This window comes from Marmota marmota, unplaced genomic scaffold, assembly GCF_001458135.2.
Source record: "Marmota marmota marmota unplaced genomic scaffold, marMar, whole genome shotgun sequence".
Lineage (NCBI taxonomy): Eukaryota > Metazoa > Chordata > Mammalia > Rodentia > Sciuridae > Marmota > Marmota marmota.
This window is the reverse complement of record NW_026000153.1, coordinates 45,931-53,454: the sequence shown is the minus strand read 5'-3', so window position 1 is coordinate 53,454 and position 7,524 is coordinate 45,931.

The following is a 7,524-nucleotide window of genomic DNA, read 5'->3' as shown; positions in this document are numbered from 1 at the left end:
CTGACTTTCCACTTAAGGCCACGGTTGGACATTCCTGGGTTTTAATTTCTCCTTTTCCCACTAGTTCCCTTAGAAAAAGCTCATGGACCCTACAGTCTTTATAATTAGTATTGCAGCAAGCACTTCAAGTGTAACAAACCACTCAGAAACATAATGGCTTCAGACAATCATGTTATTTGCTCACAGTCTGTGGTCAGATCTTCCCCCCACCTCGTTTGAGGAACTTGACCAGCTGGTTGTCTGGAATGGCAAACTTAAGGCCTCAGCTGTAGTGTTGGAGACATCCGTGGTGCCTAGAGCCTCTCTTCTCAAGTCTCCTTCTCTAGAAGGCCAGCCCAGGTGTCCTCACATTGCGGGCACAGGGCTCCTGCCAAGCAGCAGACGCAAGTGAGCCACAAATACACATGTAGCTAGCTTCTGCTTCTGTCACGTTTCCTGATAGCCCCAAAACCAAAGCAAGATGGCTACAGCTAGGGTCATGGTGGAAAAATTAACTCCACCAATTTCTTCATGGGAGGAAATGCAAAATATTGTATCCATTCTAAAAAAAAAAAAAATCTACCACAATCACTATTGTCACTGTAGCAAAGAAGGGTCACAGTCATTTAATTTCCCAGTATCTTACACTCTACTTAAACTTTATTCCTGCAATGACCGCTGAATAAAGTGGCTAACCAACATACTGTTACATGCCATAAATGACCTATGTCCTATTTCCCTCCATAAAGAAGGTTGTCATGATGTTACTAAATGCATGAGCAAAACAACCCACTATTATGTTTTCTGGGATCACTCTCGAAACAAATTACAGAATGAGTCTTGGCAGACAAAATATCAAACTAGACACTTCCAGAGGAGTTTACTAAAGAGACAATTTAGAAAGGTGTAGGCAGAATGAAGGTAAACCAGGACAGTATCCTGGGTTAGCCCTTACTGAGGCAGAGATTTCTGGAACCCTGAAGGGCAGCTGTACAGGAACAGTTGCCTGCACCAGCTGAGTTTTCTAGATGGCACAGTTAGCTCCTTATGACCCAACAGAGCAAGAGCCAAGGGTATAAAAGCCACAACCTCATTTTCCTCTGACCCTGTGATCTCCCACTGGTGCCTTCTCTGAACCAATTCCAATGGATCACAAAAGAGAAAGATAGGCCATTGATGTATTTGTTCCCAGCAGGTCAACCTCCCAAGTAATACAGTTAGAACCCACTTGTGTTCTTTTTTTTTTTTTTGCAGTGGGGAGGTGTACCAGGGATGGAATTCAGGGGCACTCAACCACTGAGCTACATCTCCAGCCCTATTTTGTATTTTATTTAGAGACAGGGTCTCACTGAGCTGCTTAGCGCCTCACTTTGGCTGAGATTAGCTTTGAACTGGTGATCCTCCTGCCTCAGCCTCCCGAGCTGCTGGGATTACAGGCATGCACCACCATGCCACTTGTGTTCTTTGATTGAGTCACAAATGCTTCTATCCAGGTGAAGGTGCAGTGTAAGCAGACTGCTCAAACCATAATTAGTACCTACCAATAAAGCATCACAAACTCTGTGACTTGGAACAATAGGAATTCACCTCAGTTCTGGAGGCTACAAGTCTGATCACCATATTGTCAGGGTCAATGGGTCCCTTCTGAGTGCTATTCCAGATCTCTTTCCAGCTTCCCGAAGTTGCCTGGCAGTCTTCAGCATCTCTCAGCTTATCCATGAATCACCCCAGTCTCTGCCTTCATGGTCATGTGGTGTTCTCCCTGTGTGCCCACTGTTTCTCCAAGTTTCCCCTTTTTTATAGGGAAACTAGTCCTGTGGGACCAGGGCCCACCCTAATGACTTCATATTAACTCAATTATTTGCAAAGGCCCTGTTTTCCTAGTAAAGGCAGTTTCATGTGCTGAGCTTATAAATTCAGCATCGTTTTGGAGAACACATTTCAACCCATAATGGTGCCTATTCTCAGACATATTGACCATGTTTATTGAGTGTCTGACACCTTCATAGTACTAGGAAGAATCAATTCAATTTAGTCCTGTTTGCACCTTATGCTTTGGTCGTACTGTACTAAAAAAAACTCATGATCCAAGAATATTATAATAATTATGAATCAAAATATGTTACTAAATAGAATAATGTCTTACCTACTGTACCAGGTAAATGGGAAATCCTCAAACAACAAACAAAAATAGCAACCGACCTCAGCTCTCCATATCTATGAAGTTCTGGACACGTGACCAGGTGACCCTGCCTCTGTGGAGAGAACTGGGGCTCCAGTTGCTCCTTACCTGGTGTGAAGCTGTTCTGAACAGCAGATGTCGCTGTTGCCATTCTGATTGTTCACTGTCAACACAACACTGGGTAGAAGAAACAACAAGGCATTTTGTCAAGTGAGAAAACTTACCCAAGGCTACCAAAACCCTGCGCAAGTACTCACCTCATTTACCCAAGTGTGGTCCATTTAGGGTTCATTCATGGCTAGATGCAGAACCTTCTGATGTGTCTCTAGCCTCTGGGACCCTCTTAGCCTCCACCTTTGCAGATGTTGGCTCAGGGGAGAGCAGGCTGCAGACCTCATGATTGGGACATTCAGGACAGGGCCAACACAGCTCAAGTGTCTCTATTACTGTGGCTCCCTGCTGGGAAGCAGTCAGCAATGGTCTCCTCCCATGGGCTGTGAGCATATGGCTCCTGTGAAAACATGGCCAAGCCACCAAGAGCATGAGTTCCCATCATCCCCTTTCGTTGGAGCTAAGGTGTTTGATTTAAAATTTCCCACTAGGTCTGTATGTCAAGGTTGAATTTATTCTTTTGAAAGAAGGGGACAGTGCAGGACAATAGTGGTTAGGGAATGTGGGGGTGTACCTACTCAGAGGTCCTGAAACCCACTGTCCCCAGCTCTCAGTCACTGAGTCGGGCAGGGAGGCTCCCCTTTCTCTGACTTGTGGAATGATAGACAGGAGGGGATGTACATTCCTAAAGGTTGTGGCTCAGATAATAAAGCTCTTCCTTTCTTTTCTCCCTGCTTCAACAGATGTAAAACTGCACAGCCCCACAGGAAATCTGGAAAGGTGTTCTGGGCTGTGGGAAGGATGGGCAGGGCCGGGAAGAAGAGGAAATTGCATTGGCTTGGCAGTGGCAAGGGCCTGAAGGCCACATGGATGGTGCAGCTGCACCTGGGAGGGTGGAGTTGAGGAAGGGCCAGGAGAGAAGGGAAGCAGAGGTCAGGGACATTAGCACAGTCGGCTGTTTCGGATGTGGTTGGAGCTTTGTGCAGCTATAACAGTTTCTGTGGTGGCTCTCGGGAGTCAATAGTCTCTTCACAGACTCTCAGCCTCATAAGTTACTAGTTAGAATGACAGTAACCATTATTCATGGCAGAGGGAGGTGATCTGGGACAGTCCTGATCTCAGTTACTCAAATAGATACAGATATTAATATAATAGGCTAAATTTTATATATTTTTTGACCTGTACTTTTCTCCCTTTTGAAAAACGTAATGTGATGAGTGTATAACAAAATGTGCTTTGGTTCTTTGTCTTTGCAGGAGTTTTTAAACATTCATATAACTGAAAGAAACCTATAATCAACCCTCAATCCTGATATTCAGGCAACATCCCAGGAAGCTCTCTGTGTAAATTCAGGTGTTGCTCCCTTGGATCAGGGATCATGGCCTCATGTTTGTGTCTTCATGGTTGAGAGATAAAGGCCACTTGATAAATAAGTGACAGTTCTTATTTTCAACCCCTTGTTTCCTTCCCTCCCCTTTCTACCTGAAAGACAAAGTAATCATTGTTAAGATGATTCTTGGTATGTGTCATACCTGGTCCTTGTGGAGGGGAGCAAAGCCTTACGGACATCTTCCTGGTGAAGGGGCCAAGAGCTGAGAAGGTTGAGCAGTAGGCAGAGTGTGGGGCAGCCTACATGGAGGCCCTGAGTGGGGGCACTCACGGGGGAAGCACAAGTAGCCAGTGGCTAGAAAGAAAGAGGGCGCCCCACTGAGGGGTTTGCTTGGGAGGGAGAGGGATCTTAGAGGGATGCCCTCTTGACAGTGTGCAGGTGGACTATAAGGGATGCAAGGACATTGCATAGGAAAGGTCAGATGAATCTGGTTAGGATTTGAACGTGGGCATGCACTGGTGTGAAAAGAAGTGCCCCGCTGTCTGAGATCAAGAGGGAAGGAGACCAGGCTCCCACACAAGGTGCTGGAGCTGCCCATCAGGACGGTGCCGGGGAGGGCTTTTCTGAAAACAGATATCACCTCAGGAGGGGAGAATCCAGCTGCAGACTGTGGGAGGTGGGTGGGTGAGGCCTGGAGAAGAGACCATTGCTCCCTGCCCCCTCAGAGGGTTGGAATAGGTAGCAGGCTGAGGCCAGGCCCATACACAGAGGGTAGAGACAATGATGAGGTAAAAGCAATGGTATCAGGGTCTCCAACTGAACAGCTCTTGGACTGTGTGCTTCCCAGCCCTGGACCTCTCTTGAAGGCCAGGAATGCCTGTCTCAGCCTGCCAGCTGCAGAACTAACCCCACCGTGGCCATGGCATGACTGATCCTTCCTAATCAGTTTCCTTCAGGTGATATTAAATTAGAGTGTCTCTAAATTCAAGTGACTTTCTTGATGAGCTGCCACTTATGCCATAGGATTCAAACCATGACTGAACACTGGAATCACCTGAGGAGCTTAATAGCAAAATGGGGGCTCTCGCCACAGGGATTGCGCTCTCATTGGTCTGGGTGCAGTCCAACTATTGGGATTTTTACAAACTCCCCAGGGAACCCTAATGACAGCCAAGTTTGAGAACTAGTGAACATGGCAGGGTTACATATGCACCATGTTCTACTAATAGCTATGTGCATGCATTCTCTCATTGAGGTCTTTTAACCAGTGGTTCTCAAAGCAGGGTTCTCAGAACCAGCAGCATCAACAACCCCTGAGAATGTGTTAGAACTGTAATTCTTAGATTCCTCTTGAACCAGACACTCTGGGGATGGGGCCTCACTAGCCTCTATAACAAGGAAGAGGGGGCAGTGAATCATCCCTAGGTGAGAACCACCGACTTAGAGGAATAAATCTCTAATGGTGGAATTTTAGTATCACTTAATTATGTTAAGAAATATTCTGGGGACAGGAAGACCCACTCAGTGCCTCTCAAGTAATACCATTAGGCAATTTTCACACTTTTCTTAGTCTTGTAATAGGAAAAGTAAACATCTCTGTCTGTACCCCTCCTCCTCATATAGAATACATATAGATTAAACCTGATAACAAACCACTGGCAATGGCTTCCTTCTAAGCTGACTTTTCTCCTAGATGTCAGAATAAGCAGGGCTCACCTTGATCCTTCTCCTTAGTGTGAGCCATACAGTCATTGGCATTTCTCCCAAATGGTGTTTTCTTAAGAAATGGTAAAAGAGCCATGTTCTCCCGGTCCTGAGCCTGCAGGGCCCTCTGACATGTTTCCCTGGTGTCGCCAAGAGTTCCTCTATGCTCCTTAGTTCAAAACCACCCATAAGGTTTCACTGACTCCCCAGAGGCCTGAGAGTGGCCAGCAGGAGCATGTGTGGGATAGAGGGTGGCATGGTGCTATGGTCGCCTTGATGGAGAAGTGGCTGTTTGCAGCTCCCAGCTCCCTCCTCCTTTGGAGAAAGGCCCATGCTGGGAGAACTCACATACCTGTGAGCCCAGCCATTGGAAGGTGAGGCAGGAGGATTGGAAGTTTCAGGCCAGCCTCAGCAACATAGCAAGACCCTGCCTCAAAATACAAAATAAAAAGGGGCTAGGGATGTAGCTCAGTGGTAAAGCACAACAATCCCCAGTCCCCCAAAAAGATCTCCCCACCTCACATGGTGTCTTCTAGAATAGCTGGTGCTCTTGCCCTTACTCTCTCAAAATTTAGATGTGGTTGCCCTGTAGAAGGTCAGAAAGGGAGCCAGGGGTAGGTGGAGGTAACCAGCTTGACCTTCAGTAGTGAAGGGCACCCCTTCTGATTCCAGTTTGTCCTTTAGCTGCTTTTAATCTGTTATGTACAGTAAATTAGTAACTGGAAACAGAGGAGCCAAAGCACATTAGCTGGTGCAGATGTTGGGGAGAACCTTAGATGCTGGAGTGATCCTGCAGGCAACTTCACTCTATGCTTCCCTGCCCCTGCTCAGCAACTCCTTCCGTACTGCTGATGTTTTGCACAAAGCTGGGTTTCTTCACTGCAGGATTCTCAGGCGCTTCATAATATAAATGAGCTTCATAAAGCTCCAAAGAAAGCTCCAGCTTGCAAGATTTCCCCAGCTCTTTTAAACACAGAAGTTCCCTTACAAGGGACATATATAAAGCTCTTATTCTCTAGACCACATCTGGGGAAACTGCTCTAGATGTAGCTTGTGAGGCACCAGCAATGACTAGCAGTGGTGGTGAGAGGGGAGGGACTCTGGTTTGACAATATCATTCCTGCAGCCTCATTGCCCTCTTCTCTTGCCAGGCCGACTTTGTAAGAACTTGTCCTGAATACTGCTCTACATCTTTCGTTTTCTACGAGACCTTAAACTGGCACGTGCAAATCAAACACATCACTTGGAATTCCTTTAACTGTTGATGTAAAATATATGCTCTATCTATAAGCCTGCGGCATTTTTATAGTCCTAAAATGACATCAGCTTTACTAGCCCAGACAGGAGACTGCCAAGTTCCCGCCGTCTGGGAGGACATGGCCGGAAGCTTCTCTCCCTCCCCCTTTCCTGTCCTGGTGAAACAGTAACCCTGTTCTAGAAGCACCATGGAAGGAAAGTGCTTAGCACCATGGAAGGAAAGTGCTTACCTGTTTCCAGTTCCTGGAAACACCCAGAGTCAACCAAAGTTGACAGTACATTATACTGGTGACACAGATCTGGCAGCTAATGGACAAGGTGAACTGGGTTCTGTTTCTGAAAGCCCTGATTAGGGATCCATTCATAGTGAAAGGACACTAATGGGAATAAAAGGTTCAGGGATGCTCCCTAGTTCAAACCACCGACAAGTCTCACTGACTTCCCAGAGGCCTGAGAGTGGTCAGCAGGAGCGCGCGAAGGAGGGAGGGTGGCATGGTGCTGTGGTCACCCTGATGGAGTACTGGCTGTTCACAGCTCTCAGCTTCCTCCTCCTCTGGAGAACAGCCTTTGGCCTGAAAGGATCCACCTATTCTCCCTGCCCATGAATGCCCCCTTTCCCTTGTGCCCAGGGCAGATGCTGGCAATGGCTGAATGGCAGAGTAGGAATGCTGACCTCTGCCCCATTGGTGGCATTTCTGGCTTTTGCTTTCAGTGCAGGGTTCCCCGCAGGATCGGGCTTTATTCAGAGGCTCCCTCTGTCTACTCAGAGATCTTCCCTGCCTGACCTGCTTCCCTGGCACCCAGGATTGTTAGATTTAGTCAGTAAAAACAACCACACCCAGCTAAATTTCAGATGATCAACAAATAACTTTTTTAGTATAAGACATCCCATGAAATACTTGGATGATATTTGTACTAAAAATTATTTGTTGGTTTTCTGAAATCCAAATTTAACTGGGCA